The sequence below is a fragment of the Paralichthys olivaceus genome, chromosome 15, assembly GCF_024713975.1.
Source record: "Paralichthys olivaceus isolate ysfri-2021 chromosome 15, ASM2471397v2, whole genome shotgun sequence".
NCBI classification, from domain to species: domain Eukaryota; kingdom Metazoa; phylum Chordata; class Actinopteri; order Pleuronectiformes; family Paralichthyidae; genus Paralichthys; species Paralichthys olivaceus.
In genome coordinates this window covers 23,189,079-23,205,781 of record NC_091107.1, presented here as the reverse complement: position 1 = coordinate 23,205,781, position 16,703 = coordinate 23,189,079, and the positions used below count along the sequence as shown (strand labels likewise).

Genomic DNA, 16,703 nt, shown 5'->3' with positions numbered 1-16,703 from the left:
TTGCATGGGACACCTGAGTTAAAACATTGAGGCCAACATGATGTGTACCTGAGGAAAAGAGGTTGGGTGCATCAATTGTTTCACAAGACATTGATATTTAATGTGGAAGAACTCCATACTGTACATTCATTGTCTTGGTGGTGCACTGTTTAATCCAAAAGCATATTCAAATACATAGTTGAATACCCACAAAATATAAGGACACAAGCTTTGTTTATAAGTGACACGTATGCAATAATACCATACTGTTGTTTCCTTTCATTTTATTAGGGATGGACGAATCTGAAGGACACAGCTATGCTGACCATGTTCTGTTTCTTTTTTTTTATCAAAGGTGTATCAAACCAGAAAGTAAAAGATGAACATTGCTGTTATAACAGTGGTAATTTTTTTTACCAACCATAATTAATATAGAAATTGACTCTATCCATGACACTTAGCAATGACTGTAAGCTTACAACTGTAAGCAGCTGCAGGTCATCTTTAGTTGAGTCACACATGAAGTGTTGTGCAGATGAAGCTAGTGCAGGTCGTCCTAATGTTGACCAGCCTGAAGCTGCCGATCTCCACCATGTTGCTGCTGCCACAGTGGATTCTGAGGACATCAGGTGCTGCAGTGCTTCATGAAATGAAATGAAAAAAATCACTGTAAAGGATGTTTTATACTGAAATCACTCTGTCACATCTGTACGAAGCAACGCCTCAGATTAAAGACTATCTGTAAATATTTATCACAGATGCTCTTTACTGATGTACTTAAAGAAATAAACATTGTACAAATATATAAAATATCTTTCTACCTCATCTGTAATATTCAAGGTGATAATCTCTCACAGTCCTGTTGATAACAGTCCACATCAAGTCTGTCAACTTCTCTCAGTGTTAAAACAAATAAATATGTAATAAATATGAGCACTGTTTACAACAGTGGTGTGTGGAGATTATAATCACATCTGAACTGTCATAATTCACTGTAAATCCATGGCAGGCTAAAAAACGAGGTTGTAATAGTGATGGTGCTTATACGAGTCTGTATCGATCAGAACATGTGTTAAGCATATAGTTACTATCACATGCAACTTACACATGTAGCTATTATAATTGAGGATTTCAATTATTATAATATCAATTTATAATTCAAATTAAGTGACAACTAAACACACAACTCTTTACTAAAGATGCGAAAACTTCGCATGAGGTAATTAAATGGCTTCAAACTGTTCGTTAGACGTGTTAAATAAATGGTAAATCACCACAATAACATTAAAAACCACTTGAGGCATGTAAGTATATGTGGTACGATTATGATAAAATATAAATCAATAGGTTTTGTTGTTGTATAGTTTCAAGGTAACTTACCTCTGTTCGGTTCGTTGTTACAACCGCGACCATCCCGGAGCAACAACAACGCAGCACTAGCTGGTTAGCAGTAGCGGGTAGCATGTAGCTTAGCTCCTTAGCCTGAGCTAACTAGGTAACGTTGAGCTCCGTGGGAGTGGCTCAGTTATCAGTCTTCACTTAGCCCACCTTAGCTCCACTTGTGCTCCTCCTCTTTGCCCATTTATAGGTTAGCCAGGAACTAGGAGGAGTCAGGCCCCGGCAAGATGGCGCTGGGTGAAACGCCTACTACGAGCATCATTTTCACTCTTCAGAAACCAACGGGTGACGTCACGGACACTACATACATCTTTATATACAGTCTATGGTCTGAGGTAGCTTGTTAAAGGCACAAGAACAAGTTCAGGAACTGTTTGCATAAAGCATATGTAGCCTATCTTTTGGATCCTTTTTAACCTTAAACTCTCGAAAGAAAACATTTGACATGCTTCAGGAACCTTCAGTGCATCTTTAAAGACATGCTTAAAGAACAGTGTTTTGCCCTGAGGCATGAGTAATATCCTACAAAATACAGAGCATCTTGACCTTAAAAAGTGCAACATTTCGCCCCTCGGTCTTTTCATGCCCACACTCACATCCGTGACCTATTAAAAATGGCCCAACGACCCACCAGTTGAGAACCTATGGTTTAACTTGAAAATGCTGATCTAACTTCCCTTCCTTTCCTCCTTCCTTGACCCGAAGACAGCATAAGGGTTAATACAGTGCAACAAGTTGAGATAAAAATTACATCATTAAAACAAGAGAAAAAGAAGAAAATAGACAAATAGTCAAATAAACAACTGTGCCGTTTTTTTTCTTTTAGTGCACTCTTTGAAAGGACAACTCTTGGGTCAAACACGTGCACTCAAGGTATAAGCTTGTTTCGCAGAGACAGGATTTTTGGGGACAGCTTAAGGACATCAAGCTCTAGAAGAAGCTTTTGAAACACTTCAAAAGTGTACTTGGTGAGCGGGTAACTCAAGTTCATGGCATAAATGATGCCCATCAGCAGGAGACAGGCCTTTGCAACACTTCCACAGTTGTGGAGTACCTCTTCTTGAGCTGCCTGTCTGTTGATATCCTGTAAAATATATGTGAATCCATGTTCAGGTGCATATTACAGCTTACAGTTTTTCTGAATTGCTAAAACAGTAATTCCTGTTGCGTGAATCAATTGCTCAGTTGTCTAAACTCATTCACTGAATTGAGCATCATTTTGACAAAACCATAAACTATCTTCACCTAGTAAAACACTATCTGCAGATCTCAGTCTTTCCTTTTGCAAAGCTCTAAACACATTCTCATGCAATAAAACACAGTTGTCACTGTGATGCACTTGTGATGCATAATGGTAAAAACCAGTGGCAAAATATGAACACAAATGAAACACATGTGTCATCCATTGAACACAACGATTCAAAATTGATCACACTTGTTTCTCATCATGTCATGACAACATGACAATCTATATAAGCCAGTTTAGAGTTCAAGCAGGTTGGTCCTGCAAGCTAATGACAACAATGGATCAGAGACACAGAGGACAAGTGTGTGTAAGAGGAGGTAGAGGCGGAGGACAAGAAGGAGGCAGAGGAAGAGGAGGGAGAGGAAGATGAAGAGTGGCAATTTCTGATGGTGGTACAGTAAAAATAACACTGTGTGCTGCTATAAGCAACCGGGGTGTACTTCACCATCATGCCACTCAGGCCATATACTGTAACACCCAGCACCTTCTCACCTTTCTTGGTGGTCTTAGAGATGTGTTGTCTGCAAATGAACAGCAGGAACATGAGATGATGGAGCGGCCTATTTATGTTACATATAATTTGGGACAATGTTAGTTTTCACCACGCTGTCCAAGTCAGGGAATGGTTCAATATGAATCAGAATATCATTACAGTAACCTATACTTGCCACCGTACTCTCCCTTCCTCAATGCAATAGAGGAGTTTTTGTCCACTTGGAGATGGAAGGTGTACGAGCGACAGCCCTACACTAGGCTTACTGTAATCTTCTTGAGTCCCTGGAACTAGCCTGTGATGACATTGGTGAGGAGATGTGTCAGGACTGGGTACGGCACACTAGGGTTTTTTCCCCCGTTGCCTGGCAAGGGCAAATATAACGTGTGATGTGGATGAAGTGCTGTGGCCTGACCCAGCCCAAAGACAGGATGACGCTCAATGAAGCTCAATGATCAACTGTGTAAAGTACTTTATTGTGACCAATAAACATTTCTCCATGAGCAACATGCCTTGACCACTGTGTTTTCAATTTTTTGGTGTAGTGTTTAATGACAGCTCAGCAGTTTTTCTATTTTGACCGATTCGTGCAAGATCTGACAACATTGTTCAGTTTTGAGTACATGTAAAACTATTCTGAGGCAATGGTATGGTTTTGCAAAAGGAATCAGAGGTTTTGTGATTGTAGTTTACAGAAAAGAGTTTCGTGTTTAGAATTCTGAGAAAAGGACAGGAGGATTCAAAAAATGTGTTTTAACAATTGTGAAAAACTGTAATTTTTTATTCAAGTAATAGACTAGTGTCCAAAATATAAATATTTCAATACCTATGGATCCTAAACATTTGAAATAATTAAACTAAGCTTAGAAAGTTTAGAAATTGAGTCTTTGAATCATAAAAAAAGAGAGGGTGTAGCAGGGAACTAGAGAGTGCATCCCATATGATGATGTTGTTGTTGTTATTTGTCTCTTCTGTGTATGCATTTGTGTTGTTAGGGTCTGGAAACATATAAGCTTTGCTTATTCCAACCCATTTTCAAACTGCAAATAAGGTCTGTGAGACTGCTTGGTATGCCTGCAGGTAGAATGAGTTTGCGAATATCGTCGTCTCCAAAAATGATGCAGAGCTTTGCTGGGGTAACCATCCTGGCAGAGAAAGCTGCATCAGAAACACAATAATTGTTAATCTTTACAGATATTCATAAAAAATCTGAGAGATCCTTTTGCTCAATTACTCAAATCTCACTCAAATTTATTTATATAGCATGGTATCACAACAAACAGTTGTCTCAGGGTGCTGCACAAAAGACCAAGATCTTACAGTAAGAAACACAAAATCCAACTTGTTCCACACCGAGCAAGCATGAGCAACAGCGGGGAGGAAAAACTCCCAGGTGGAAGAAACCTCCAGCAGAACTAGGCTTGGTGTGGACGGCCTCCGCCAGGACCGGTTGGGCTGATGGAGAAATAACAAGTAATACAGGGAAAAAAAGGAAATGAAAGGGGGGGGGTTGAGTCAATTGTCAGGTCATGGGGTTGAATCCAGCCCGGGAATCTCCACATGGACGTTTGCATGATCTTCCAAGGGCGCGTTGGTCCCCCCGGGCACTCCTGCCTCCCTCATGGTTCACGTGCACAGTAATAGGACCCATGGCCCATGGCTCCAGAGGTGGGAGGTCCTCAGGTGGGAGTGCTGGTGGTTGCGTGACCCTCCGCGAAAGACCGGCGACCTCACTAGGTCCATCCCTCACCAGGACCCGTGCCAGGATGGGCTCCGGAGAGCCGCACAGTCCATACTGTCCATACTTGGTCCATACCAAGGAGGGGAGGAGAAGACCCAAGGAGTTAGAGATATGTAATAAGACATAACAAAATAAACCAGGCAGAACGTGAAAAAGAGAGAGGAAGATAGAAGGTGCTGGTGCCTGATGGGTGATCCCCCAGCAGTGTAGGCCTATAGCAGCATAGCTATGGATGACTATGGTTCAGGGTTGAGCTAAACGCTTTATCAAAAAGGAAGGTTTTAACTCTAGCCTTAAATGTAGAGACTGTGTCTGCCTCCCTCACTGAGAGTGGGAGCTGGTTCCAAAGGAGAGGAGCTTGGTAACTGAAAGTTCTACCACCCATTCTACTCTTAGTAACTCTAGGCACTACAAGGAGTCCTGAGTTTAGGGAGCGAAGTGGTCTGTGGGGGCAGTAAGGGGTTAAGAGCTCTTTACAGTTTTTCTCGATTGCTTAAGCACGATTTTCAAAACAGGGCCCGTGTTTTCAAAACACTACACACAATTAGCACAACCACACACCCAATTAGCAAAACACTACAGATCCTTTGCAAAATTAAACACTCTTGTAAAGACTATACACTTCTTTTTAAAAACCACACTTTGTTACTATATGAAACACACACTTTTCACATTACTATACTCTGTTTGCACGAGTTACACTCTGCTGTGATAAACCTAAAACACTTTTAGCACTTCTACTTCCCCATGATTAGAGTAGGCTACTATCAACAAAGTACAAATATAATGTAAATTCACCAAACACTACACAAGACCAATGTTGCAGACTGAAGAAACTCATTTATTTCTCAACACGCCTAAAATGTTGACATAGAGATTCATAATACTGTAACCAAACATCACTTTACGTATTGTAAGTAAAAAAAAACAAACAAAAAAAAACTAGACATTGTCTCTTCGCCTAGCTGGATCTGGCCAGAGAATTTCATCAACATCGCAGGCAATGTTGTCATTAGCAAGACACCTTGGAAAGAAACGTCTTGAATGACAAATCCATCCTTGCATTGCTGCTACCTCCATCTGGTCACAGGCCTCCTCCATGGCTTGGATGAGGGGTACCTCAGCCTGGAGACGGAGATCATATACCTTCCACCGCCATGCCGAGAAAAACTCTTCTATAGGGTTGAGGAATGGAGAGTATGGTGGAAGATATAGGACGGTGAAATGTGGATGTTGCTGAAACCAGTTCTGAACCAGAGCAGAGCGGTGGAAAGACACATTGTCCCAGACAACAATGTATTGCATATGATTGATTTGATTTGCTGCTGTTATGTTGTGCAATTGGTCCAAGAATGTAAGTATGAGTGCTGTGTTGTAAGCGCCCATATGGGCATGGCGGTGGGGGACCCCATCAGAAGTGCTGATAGTGCATAGAATACAGTACTGTAAGCAGTGACTGAAACAGTGCAGATGTTTTTGATATGATGATATTTTTACAATACCTATTTTCCAGTCGAAATGTTCTCATCACACTTGCCACTGTATATCGGCTTAGATTTAGCTGTACTCGCAGTCCAGCCTCCCTCAGCATCAGGCCGTGGTTGACAACATGGTCAACCAGTGTTGCGCGGATCTCATTTGTCAGATTCTGTCCTCTTTGAGCACCTTCTTGTCTTCCTCCTCCTCATCCTCCTCCTCGTCCTCCTCTTCCTCTTCCTCCTCCTCCTCGTCTTACTCTTTCTCTGACTCTTTCCATTGTGCTTGGAGAACGATGAACTCACCTACTGCTTTTTATAGTGCTTACACACCTGATTGTTGTGTCTACAATTAAGCAAACAAGTGTTTGCACACCTGATGACTGTGTTGAACCAATTGGTTGGCCGGTGTGGTAATTTGACAGTCAGTGCTTTGGTATTGCAAGGACGTGACTTCATGATAGATTTTTGTGTGTAATGTATGTTAAGTGTGTTTAGTGTTTTGCAAATCACTGTGTGTAGAGTTTTGCAACAAGTGTGAGGTTGACAATGTGCTTATAGTTGTGCAAATATGGGCTGATGTTTTGCTTCTTGAGTGTAAGGTTTTGCTAATAGTGTACTACTTTTAATTTTAGTGTGTAAGCAATCCAAAAAAACTGTAATACAGTATATGATGGGGCCTGATTGTTGAGGGCCGTATAAGTCAGTAGGAGGATTTTGAACTCTATCCTTTGTTGAACAGGGAGCCAGTGAAGTGAAGCTAAGACAGCAGTAATGTGATCCCGTCTTCTGGTTCCTGTCAGTACTCGTGCAGCAGCATTCTTCAACAGCTGAAGGGTTTTTAAGGATCTGCTGGGACACCCTGATAATAGGGAGTTGCAGTAGTCTAGCCTAGATGTAATAAAGGCATGAATCAGTTTTCCAGAATCCTGTTTTGACAAGATGTGTCTGATTCTCTTTATATTACGCAGATGAAAGAAAGCTATTCTGGAGGTTTGACTAATGTGTTGGGTAAGTGACAGATCTTCATCAATGATAACTCCGAGGTTCTTCACAGTGGAGTTTAGAACCAGGCGGATATCATCTAGGTTAACCAACTGGTTAGACAGAGTTTCTCTGAGATGCCTAGGACCCAGGATTATGACCTCAGTTTTGTCTGTGTTTAACAATAAGAAATTCTGGGTCATTCAGGCCTTGATGTCTTTAAGACAGCTTTGAAGTTGAATTAAATGGTTCAGTTCGTCTGGCTTCATAGATAAATATAACTGGGTGTCATCTGCATAGCGGTGAAAGAGAATGTTATGTTTTCTAATAATATTGGCTAATGGTAACCTGTATAAATTAAAGAGTATTGGGCCAAGAACCGAACCTTGTGGGACTCCATGATTAACTTTAGTGTATGATGAGTATTCATCATTAACACTTACAAAGTGGAATCTATTTGATAAATAAGACCTAAACCAGCATAATGCTCTCCCTCCAATCCAAACCTCTTGCTCTAATCTTTGAAGGAGAATGCAGCACTGAGATCTAACATGACCAGCATGGAGACAAGTCCCTGGTCAGAGGCTAGGAGAATATAATTTGAAACTTTTAAAAGTGCTGACTCTATACTATGGTGCATTCTAAATCCAGACTGATAGGCCTACTGCAGGTCATTTCTCTGGAGGTGATTGAGCAGCTGATTTACAACGGCTCTTTCTAAAAGTTTAGAAGTAAATGGGAGGTTTGATATAGGTCTGAACCTCCTCTGATGAATTAACTTCTTTTTCAGAGGAGCAATACTATCAAGGACAGTTTGAAGTGATGAGGTTGTATTATCCACTAAGTTATCGAGTTCTGCAGGAGCGAGGTTGAAAAGATTATCACACATTTCATTTATGCATGGCTGCAGAAAAGAGGGAATTATCTCCTTGAATTTATCAATCTTGTTATCGGACAGTAACCGACTATGGGATAATTTTTGACTCGCCTGAGTACAGTTGCTAGTCATAAATTCAAATGAGAGAAGGAAATGATCTGACAATAAAGGGTTGGAAACACACACTACTAGATTCTCAACATCAATGCCATGTGTCAGTATAAGGTCTCAGGTGTGGTTTAAGTTATGAGTTGGTTTATCTACATGCTGACTGAAACCAAATGAATCTATCAGAGAGTTAAACGCACCTCTAAGGCTATCATTTGCTTCATCAACATGAATGTTAAAGTCACCCATGATGATGATTTTATCTGCACTAAGGACTAGTTCTGACAGAAATTCTGCAAATTCATTTAGAAACTCTGTATAAGCAGCGGGTGGGCGATATAGGATGGTTAAATAAACAGGTTTATGTTGTTTGAGGGTTGGGTGGGAAAGACAAAGGGTGAGGCTTTCAAACGATGTAAAATGTTCTTTAACTCGAGGGGTAATTGTAAGGTAAGAGTTATATATTGCTGCTACACCTCCACCTCCACCTGTACTTCGGGGAATATGTGTGTTACTGTGGGTTGGAGGTGTAGCTTCATTTAGGATCACAAATTCGTCCTGTTGGAGCCAGGATTCTGTTATACAGAATAAATCAAATTTGTGATCACTAATCAGGTCATTGATCAGTAGAGATTTAGACCTGAGTGATCCGACGTTTAGTAAGCCACATTTAATTTGACTATGTTTAGATTCTGTGGCATGGGTTGTCTTGATTTTTACAAGGTTACTGTGGACTGCTCCTACACTATTGCTACTGGGCTCGCACCATCTGGACAAGCTAATGCCAGCCGCTAAAGGTTGTGCCTCAATGGTGCGGAGCCGTGCCTCTAGCTGACTAAGCCTCGCCTCCAACTTACGGAATAAACTACATTTAATACACATATCTTTACCACTAAAGGAAGCAGAGGAGTGGCTAATCATCAGACACACCGAGCAAGAGAGGGCAGGAGAGGGAGAGGAAGAGGGGGAAGCCATGGCTACCGCTAAGGCTAGGAGCTAAGTTTGCTAACCGGCAAAGAAATTACGCTTCACCGATGTTTAGCGTGAGAGTGGCAGGTACGGAGCAGGAGATTAAGGTCGTGATTGTGTGTAGATAGAGAGTCGATACGGAAATGTTTTCAGAATAATAGAATTATAAGAGTGAAGAGAGCAGTATTCAGAACAGCGATAACAACAACCGGAAATGACTCAATACGCTCACCGTAGTACATCAGCAAGTCGGGATTCAGAGCCAGTGATGAGGAAAACACAAGCAATGAGCAATTACTTGCTCATTGCTTGTGTTCTCCAACTCATAACTTTTAAGGTGCTCATTGTACCATGCCATTTTTAGTCTGATGACAAACACTGGTTTGTTATGAACTATCATAATTTGTTGCACCTCTGCAAAGTCTGGCAATCCAGCAGTAGAACCATGGCAGACCACCATTCCAGCAGCATAGGTTGTCCCTGGACAGTTCACAGAGTTGGCAATATGTACTCTTGTGACACCTGGAAATCTGCACTTCAATGTGTCTTTAATGTCATCCTTCAGAACATCCAGAAACACCTCTGTTGTTTTTGTAACCAAGAGTGATGATCTGACTGCATTCGATTCGTGGAGATGGTTTGCAATCATGAGCTGGTGCTCAAATTCCTGAAACACCCTGTGTGTCTGACAACTCTCTCGAAGAAGCTGTGTTTTGCTTCGAATCTCATGGTCCACAGAGCAGCTACAGGACCAAATTCTCGGATAAGCTGGGGATAGTGCTCAAGAAAATGGTGCTTAGGGATGAGCTTCTCTTGAGGAAAAGCTTCAAGAAGTCTGCTGCGATGTTCAGATATCAAACTGTCAAGATAGCAAATGCTTTCCTCTGTATGACTCGGTGACATAACAAGCTCCACAATGCTTTTCAAAGTCATTAGCATCTGCCACGCAGGCTCATCTTGAGGTACTTTCAAACCTATCATCAGAGGGTGCAGATGTAGCGGGCACCAGGTTTGAAAGGTTGCCGGGGACAAGATGAGGGCGATTTGTCTTATCACTCCACTTGTCAGGGAACTGTTGGATGACAGCATCTAGTTCAATGAGAGAAAAATACTTCTTCTTGATGAGGACATCAAAAGACAATGCCAATTCCAATGGAATGATGGCTTTAAGAAGGCCATGTAAAACATCTGGAGGGTACCCAGATGTAACATGAAAGTGCTCAAGCTTTTCAGACAGTGCACATTGTTTTTTCACACCATAGCACGGGGAATTATTCAGACTGGACAAAGCAGTCTGAACATGTACTGCATGTTGCTTCTCAGTTCTCTGTTGAAAAAAAACAGATCTCACCTCTCTTGACTGATACTCAGATCGCTCAGCAAGACAAAAACGGCAAGCATAACAACCAGAAAAGCTTTCAACAAAGCCCTCAACTGAGTGAGCTCCTAGGTTGTCTGCTACCACATACATAACATTTCCTTTGACAACTTTTCCCAGACCTGGAACAAATAAGCCATCTCTTTCTAAAGTCTTCAGATCCATTAGCAATGGCTCTAACACTTTCTGGTATCCAAATGTCTTGGTGTCCACTGCCTTACACAAAACAGCTAAATTAATGGAAGTTAATGCTGGAATGGTTCCCAAAATCCAATACACAGCTGTGACTTTGTGTTTTTTCCTTGAAGTTCCCAAAGGATTGCACACCTCAAAGTCATCAATGTACAGGATAAGACTAAGTCTGTCCTCTTCAGAGAAAAAAGTTGGATCCATCATGAAAAGATTGGTACTGTAAGGCTGTTGCCGATCTATCAGTATCCAATAGTTTTTCTTGATTATGTTTGTTGTTCAGAACCTGTGATAGAGATTGCAATATTGGCACATACTGGAATGTTTTGCCCTCTTTTCTATCAAGTATATACTCTTTTGGTTCAACAACTGAAAAATGTTCCTTCATGAACTCTCTTCTCTTGTAGGATGTTGAAAAGGGACCATTGCTTGCCAAAGCTGAGCTTATTGGGTGTGCCTCGCTGAGAATTTTAACCAAATCAGAGATTACAGCTGTGTCCAACTCACAGCTATGGGTCCTTAGAGTAGACTCGATCAACTCTCCTATAACAGAAACTGATGCTGTGCATGATATGAATTGAAGCTCATTAACAATTTTGTCAATGCACTTGTTTGACACATTAAAGGTGCTCTCTAACTTAACAAAAAGTCTGCCAAACTTCTCCTGTATGATCTTAGATAGATCCTTGTCTTCCTCAATCAAAGGTTGAGGTTCCTCCTCCTCAGTGTCAAACAATGGCTCATCCTGAGCAACAACTGGATCCAAGTATTTTTTCAATACTTCATCTTTAAAGTCTTCAAGGCCATGTGGAGAATGTTTCCTATGTCTGTGCGAGGCGAAGGTTGAATATATGTTTGAGCTGAAGGTGCAGTTTTTGAATACACATGCAACTACTTCAAATCTTCTCAAATGGCTTCCAAGATGTTCAAAGTATTGCCTCTCTGAATCAAAACAAGAGGTACTACACAGGACACAACTAAAAGATAGAATCCCTTTTAAGTTCACTGCCTAGGGGTGCTACCTGGATAAATGAATATTAAGGGCATTGAACGTCTTAAATGAACAAGGACAATCCTCATAAAGGCAAGGCACTATCTGGCTACGACTAACCATTCCATGTCATAGTCTGTAGTGTTTTAACAGTTCTGTACGTGTGTCAGCCTTGACTCTACATGTTGCACAGGACCATTTAATCTTTTTTGAATCTGGAAAATACAGATAGAAATAAATCAAACCTCATCTGAACTAGATTTTCATATCAGTATAAAAGTCAACTTAAAACTCAGAATGAGAGGTTCCTAGGGTTTTAGATTTACCTTGCATTAGCCGTTCAAATCAAATACTGTAGCAGGAGAACTTTCCCGGTGAAGGCTGTAAAATACAAAAAAGAAAAATCATTAATGCATCACACTCAGTTACTTTAATGCCAGGGATAATGGAGAAGCAGCATTTCTTGGGCTATATCCATATCACTAGAATAGATATAACATCAGATTGTCCTTTCAACTTTAGTATACATGACATTTCATGCGGCGCAACACAAAACTTGAAAATATACATTCTGTGATGATGGTAAACTTCTTACAACTTATGAAGTGCAAAGCACTACATAATTTTTTTTTTACCTGAATAGCCAGATGGCTTTGCTTGTGACACAGCTTGTTGTAGTTGCTGCTTGAGAGGGCACTTTGTCAACTGCAGAAAGTTGTTGCTTTGGGCTTATGGACAAAAACACAAAGACAATATAATACATTAAAACTTCACAATACTACAAGAAATACTAAATTAAAACTACAGAATCATGTAACCAAAATAAACTGTACCACTGTCAAACCAATGTATTTTTGATAATATGCTGTCAAAATATTTTAAAATATCGCTCTGATCTAAAAATAAAATACACATCTTTCATACAGAATCGAAAAGATTTCCACATATGTTTAATCTTAAATGAAGAAAATCTTGCATTTTTGCCGCGGTGATTCCGTTCCTCTCCTCAAAAATGCAGTAGAGCATTGCTGGCCTAGATTCACGTCATTGAGAGAGAAGGGTGTCATATGTATCGAGAGTAATGCAGAATCAAAATTTAAACAGTGTAAACGGAATCAGAATAGAGAACAATGAGGCTTCATATCAAATTATGAGCAAAAAAGACAAGGGAGTTAGGCCTCCAAATAAGGTGATGGTCCTTAGGGTTAGGCATGTGGAAGCAAATTACCCCAGTAAATGTTTTTGGATAAATCATTTTTATTTTTTATTTTTTCAAGTTCCCACAAATTAATCTCAATTTCAGATACTTAAGGCTAATCAGTAAACTCTTTTTCCTCATCAAAAAGATGGAAAATGCATCATTTCAACAAGTGGCCTATATCCTAGTTGCATTCTGTTGGTCTTTTAGTTGAAATATGACACAAAAATACAAAATATTTTCATATATGGAATAAAAATATGCAGCCACAGTAAGAAGGAAATGAGAACAAACAGTTAGATTTTGTGGGAATGAACATCTCTCCTGTCCTGTTTGCTCTGCAGATACATAGACTGTCTCAGTAAGATTTTAGATTTGTGGCAAACTACGAGTACACTGCAAAATAACAAAAACAATAGCTTCCTCTTTAGCTTATTTATAATAATTAGCATCAGGGCTTTGGTGAGGTCTGGCAGAGGCTGCCGTAAAGCTCGCAGCCTCTCCAAGCCGACCTCGAGACACCACGGATATTTGAAACGTTTTTTCTCCTCCCTGTCCCACTTCTATATGTAGCGGTTGTGTACTCTGTCAGTCCCGGCTTACACACACACACACATAAAAAAGAGGTTAGCTGGTTACCTAGCAGGCCCTCCTCCTGCTGTCTCTCTCGCGTGTTGGGCGGACTACACACACACAAACACCGGCACATGAACAGGTCGCGCCGGGCCACTAATAAATTCTAAATGTGCTAAATCGCGATGATTGTACAGTATTCAAATTACCGCGATAACCCCGTTATATGCAAGAAAAACCCTTAATGACTTACCTTCAAGATGATTTAGCCGCTCCTGCCTCCATTAAACTTTGTTTTCCGTTAAACTTGACCGCCGTCGTCGTCTTTTTCTTGTGTTTTGGCGCACAATGAAGCGCATGCGTCGATTCAAAACATGCAACACGCATGCGCAGATTCAAAACATGCAACACGCATGCGCAGATTCAAAACATGCAACACTAGTAAAACTTACCTGGTATTTCTAGGTTCATGTGCATATGAAACCTTTGACTATTATGTGAAAATACATAATAAAACTTACTCTTTCAACACAGTTTATTTGTTACATCAATGATATATATAGTTTTACTTGAATAATTCCAGTTCTCACTGATACTTAAAATTAGAAAATACAAATTGTGACAGTTAACCTAATAAATATTACTAAACCACAAAATATTTTTTTTCAGTGTATGTAGCCTTTATTTTAATACAGTGTTGAGCTTCAAGCTTTAGAAATCCTCCAGAGCTGAGCCTTTATATTTTGTTGAGATCAATCTAGACCAGTCATTACCAAAGTGAAGCCACTGCAGGTGGGCCATGAGAGGTCATCAAAAAATGAATGATGACTGAATAAAAAAGTTTCAGATTTGTAAATGTAACCCACCTGACGTATGTGTTGTCAAGTTAACGGGTATATCTAAGTGTCTAGGTTCTCTATGAGGAGAATAGCATGCAATAAAGCAGAGGAATATACAAGGACATTACACAATTCTTCCCTTAATAACTCACACCAACCACCAGATGCCTTTAAGTTTAACTGTAGTGTATTATTGTTTCTTTAACTGTCTTATTTTCAGTTACTCACTTTCAGTTATAGCAATAATCTCACAGTACATGCTCATTTTGTTACGGGAATCATGGATTTTGCAACCCTACTGGGCATGAACAAGAATTGCACCCAATTCCAAGACCAATTCCAAACACAAAAAAATATATATATTTTTTATATTTTATTTTAAATTTATTTTACATAAAACTGCTATGGCTAATTAAATTAGTCAATTTGACAACCAAATTTAGATGGGGCAATTATGCTCAAACCCAGTTTACTTCAACGACAATTTTTAAATGTTGAGGCCCAACAACAAATCAAATAAAACAAATACCAAAAACCTGAGATCTCGGAGTAAAACTGTTATTAGTTTTTATGGAAATAACCAAGGAAATATGGAATTCAGCCTTTTCAACATGCTCAACCATGTTTCGGGAGTTTAAGAGTTTTTAATGAGTTTTTAAAGTTTTTTAACTGCACCAAGTTCCTACCATCACCCTGGCTCCCAAAAGGATGGAAAAGATAAAGGGGTTGAATCCGATGACTAATGGGAATGAAGACCAAGGATGATGATGGCGGTGAGGATCCAGTGAGCGATGAGTAGATGATGATGAGCGGGGTGACGGTGACTCGACAGCACAGTTCTGTCCGTAGTAATTACCATGAAATATTTATTGATTAATTTTTAAAAAGTAATTATCACAGGTAATGAAAAAAAGTTAGATTTAAATTCCACGTTATTCCTATTTTATCTACCTCGATAACAGGTGACATTGTATTTGCTCATGGTCACATAAACACGCATCATTAGCGGGGATCGTAAGTGGTGGTAAACTTTGTTATGTGCTGGGTCAAGCAAGATGGAGCAGTGGCTGTCAGGGTGAAAGAGGCAAGCTGATTATGATGAAGGGAATCAGAAAATCAAACTGAATCATTCAAAACAAAAAAGCATACTCGCAAAAGATACTCAAGTGAGTACCTGTTTCTGTGATTTACGAGTGCTGGCTCAGAGGACAACCTCAAGCCTGTTTGTGTGCTGTGCTACCTAACGAGGCCCTGAAACCATGTAAACTGCGCCGCCATTTAGAAACTAAACATGGACAATATTTGTCCAAGCCTCTAGAATGTTTTGAAATAAGCTGAGAGAGTGTCAGAGTCAAAGGGAATCAATCAATCTGTAACTGAGAGTGAAAATTGGGAAGCCACACCCCTTTTTTGAAGATTGTATCCTGTCAGATATCACACAGTGAAGGTGCCGCATTGATGAAATGGCAGAATATGAGCAAGCGACTTTTATGCTCTCCAAATCGATAAGTTGACCGACATCCCAAGCTTGTCAAATTTGCTTGCTTTTGTTAGATATGAATATGATGGAAAAATACATGAAGATTATCTGTTTTGCAAACCTTTACCCTCACACAGGGACCATTTTTGAGACTCTGAATACATTCATGGTTTCCCATGATTTAGACTGGGCAAACTGTGTGGGGCTCAGCACCGATGGAGTGGGCCATGGGGACAACGGGAGTTACTGCACCCCACTGCTGTATCCACAGAGAGACACTGGCCACAAAAAGATGTCTGCAGATTTAAAGACCATTTTGGATGAAGCAGTGAGAACAGTAAATTTCCTCAAAAGTCACCCTCTTGCAATCACGTTTGTTGGGAGATGGGGAGCGACCATAGGCAGCTTCTCCTGCACACTGAAGTGCGGTGGCTGTCGCGCAGTAAGGTGCTCACATTTCTTGTCCACTCCTGGTGTGAACTGATCATTCTGTGACTTCAAGTGGCTATGTAAGTTGGCGTACTTGGCCAACATTTTCATCTACTTAAATGGCCTCAATCTATCCCTCCAAGGAAAAACAGTTACCATGTGTCACTTCCACGGGAAGGAAGGAGGCCACAATAAGGAAGCTTGAGCTTTGGGACAGAAGAGTGTTCTACTACGAGTTCCTTCACAACCTGAGTTTCTCAAAAAAGAGGAAGATCCCGACTTCCATGGCAGGTGTCAACAAGGAGCACCTGCAGACCCTGAAGACACAGCTCCGGGGCTCCTGTACTCACTCCTAT

At 40.4% G+C, this 16,703-nt stretch overlaps 1 long non-coding RNA gene across 1 annotated transcript; it reads right to left on the bottom strand.

Moving 5' to 3' along the window:
* Positions 1-4,233: 4,233 nt before the first annotated feature.
* On the bottom strand, positions 4,234-13,974 carry LOC138404893 (uncharacterized). The gene is made up of 4 exons (XR_011238640.1): positions 13,853-13,974; positions 12,464-12,556; positions 12,155-12,209; positions 4,234-4,920 (listed from the first exon to the last, which is right to left on the bottom strand). It is a non-coding gene; the product is annotated as an uncharacterized lncRNA (long non-coding RNA).
* Between the last annotated feature and the right edge of the window lie 2,729 nt (positions 13,975-16,703).